This window comes from Monodelphis domestica, chromosome 4, assembly GCF_027887165.1.
Source record: "Monodelphis domestica isolate mMonDom1 chromosome 4, mMonDom1.pri, whole genome shotgun sequence".
Lineage (NCBI taxonomy): Eukaryota > Metazoa > Chordata > Mammalia > Didelphimorphia > Didelphidae > Monodelphis > Monodelphis domestica.
In genome coordinates, this window is record NC_077230.1 from 355219187 (window position 1) to 355222447 (window position 3261).

The following is a 3261-nucleotide window of genomic DNA, read 5'->3' on the forward strand; positions in this document are numbered from 1 at the left end:
ATCATCTGCAATGGGGATGAACTAGATGCATTCCCATTTAGATCAGGAGTGAAACAAAGATGCCCATTATCACCTCTATTATTTAACATTGTACTAGAAACACTAGCAGTGGCAATTATAGAGGAAAAAGAAATTGAAGGTATTAAAATTTGCAACGAGGAGTCCAAGCTGTCACTCTTTGTGGATGATATGATGGTCTACTTAAAGAATCCTAGCGAATCAACAAAAAAGCTAGTGGAAATAATAAACAACTTTAGCAAAGTAGCAGGATACAAAATAAACCCATGTAAGTCATCAGCATTTCTATATATCTCCAACACATCTCAGCAGCAAGAATTAGAAAGAGAAATTCCATTCAAAATCACCTTAGACAATATAAAATACTTAGGAATCTATCTGTCGGTTAGGAACTATATGAACACAACTACAAAACACTCTCCACACAAATAAAACTAGACTTGAGCAATTGGAAAAACATTAAACTGCTCATGGATAGGATGAGCTAATATAATAAAAATGACCATCCTACCCAAACTTTTCAATCTATTTAGTTCCATACCCACTGAACTTCCAAAAAACTTTTTTACTGATTTAGAAGAAACCATAACAAAGTTCATTTGGAAGAAAAAAGGATCAAGGATATCTAGTGAAATAATGAAAAAAAAATACAAAGAAGGTGGCCTTGCAGTCCCAGATCTCAAACTATATTATAAAGCAGTGGTCATCAAAACAATTTGGTACTGGCTAAGAGACAGAAAGGAGGATCAGTGGAATAGACTTGGGGCAACTGACCTCAGCAAGACAGTCTAAGACAAACCCAAAGACCCCAGCTTTGGGGACAAAAATCCACTATTTGATAAAAACTGCTGGGAAAATTGGAAGATAGTGTGGGAGAGATTAGGTTTGGATAAACATCTCATACCTTACACCAAGATAAACTCAGAATGGGTGAATGAATTGAATATAAAGAAGGAAACTATAAGTAAATTAGGTGAACACAGAATAATGTACATGTCAGACCTTTGGGATGGGAAAGATTTTAAAAGCAAGCAAGACAAAGAAAGAGTCAGAAAATGTAAAACAAATAATTTTGACTACATCAAATTAAAAAGTTTTTCTACAAACAAAACCAATGTAATTAAAATCAGAAGGGAAGCAACAAATTGGGGAACAATCTTCATAACAAAAACATCTGACAAAGGTCTAATTACTCAAATTTACAAAGAGCTAAATCAATTGTACAAAAATCAAGCCATTCTCCAATTGATAAATGGGCTAGGGACATGAACAGGCAGTTTTCAGTTAAAGAAATCAAAACTATTAATAAGCACATGAAAAAGTGCTCTAAATCTCTTATAATCAGGGAGATGCAAATCAAAACAACTCTGAGGTACCACCTCACATCTAGCAGATTGGCTAACATGACAGCAGAGGAAAGTAGTGAATGCTGGAGGGGATGTGGCAAAGTCGGGACATTATTTCATTGCTGGTGGAGTTGTGAACTGATTCAACCATTCTGGAGGGCAATTTGGAACTATGCCCAAAGGGTGATAAATGACTCTCTGCCCTTTGATCCAGCCATAGCCGCGCTCTTTGTGGTGGCAAAAAGTTGGAAAATAATGGGATGCCCTTCAATTGGAGAATGGCTGAACAAATTATTGTATATGTTGATGATGGAATACTACTGTGCTCAAAGGAATAATAAAGTGGAGGAATTCCATGGAGACTGGAACAAACTCCAGGAAGTGATGCAGCGTGAAAGGAGCAGAGCAAGGAGAACACTGTACACAGAGACTGATACACTGTGGTTCATTTGAATGTAATGGACTTCTCCATAAGTGTCAATGCAATGTCCCTGAACAATCTGCAAGAATCTAGGAGAAAAAACACTACTCACAAGCAGAGGACAAATGGTGGGAGTAAAAACACTGAGGAAAGGCAACTGCTTGTATATAGGGGTGAGGGGAAATGATTGAGGAGAGACTCTAAATGTACACCCTAATGCAAATACCAACAACATGCTCATATCTGGATTGGCTTCCCTTTTGGTTCTGTATATTTCAGTGCACTCTTAGGAAACTGCACCATTCTGTTTGTGATACATACTGAGAAGAGTCTCCACCAACCCATGTTCTATTTCTTGGCTATGTTAGCTGCTATTGACCTTGGCTTATCAACAGCTACCATCCCCAAGATGCTGGGAATATTCTGGTTTCATTTAAGAGAGATTAGCTTGGCAGGCTGTGTTGCCCAGATGTTCTTTGCTCACAATTTCACCACCATGGAGTCAGCAGTGCTTTTGGCCATGGCCTTTCATCGTTATGTAGCTATCTGCCATCCTTTCAAATATATCACCATCCTGACCACCAAGACCATTGGGACAATTGCAGGGGCCATAATCCTTAAGTCTCTGACCTTCATGTTTCCTTTGATTTATCTTGTCTTGAGGTTACCATTCTGTGATTCCCATCTTATTCCTCACACCTATTGTGAACACAGGGGCATTGCCAAGTTGGCCTGTGCCAGCATTAGAGTCAATATTATTTATGGCTTGGTTGTAATTCTTATAGTATTTGTGGATGTGATTCTGATTGGAGTTTTCTATATCAGGATCCTTCAGTCTGTCTTTCTCCTCCCATCCCAAGATGCTTGACTAGAGGCCATGAACACTTGTGGCTCCCACATTTGTGTTATGTTGGCAATACGATTCCTATAGTTATTATTTCTAAAGATGTTATTTCTTTTTTCCTGTAGCCAGCTCCTACAGACCATTATTACATGGCCTCTCTTCCCACAGTAAAGGCATGTTAATGATTTATCTGTGGATTCCTGCAAAGGGGATATGGTCTCTCCCTGATTTTTCCATTGTCCTTTTAACATTTCAATTTCATTCTTTAAGTCTTCCACTAATGTATTGTGCTCCTCATATCTTTCTGCATGAACATTATAAACATAGGCTGCTACCTTCCTCAATTCTTCTAGGTACATAGAGTCCCAATTAGGACAGCTAGTTTTAAAGTAGTCTCTTGCCACTGAACAACAATTCTCAATGAATTGCCTACATATTTGGCTAATGGCCCCTTTTTCTGGACAAATCAAGGTCTATATATATGTATTTCTTATGTCAATAAGTCTGTCCATAATCTGGGAGGGGGTCTCATCGATTTCTTGTCAGCTTCTTTCAAGTTTTGACCCTTTTTCAGGTCTATCAGAGCAAGCTCTCATGGCTGTCAATAAGGAGGAAAGAGGATATAGGATTTC

The 3261-nt window shown here is 38.2% G+C and overlaps 1 pseudogene; it reads left to right on the forward strand.

Moving 5' to 3' along the window:
* Nucleotides 1-2017: 2017 nt before the first annotated feature.
* On the forward strand, nucleotides 2018-2716 carry LOC100618556 (olfactory receptor 52E4-like; annotated as a pseudogene).
* The last annotated feature ends 545 nt before the right edge of the window (nucleotides 2717-3261 follow it).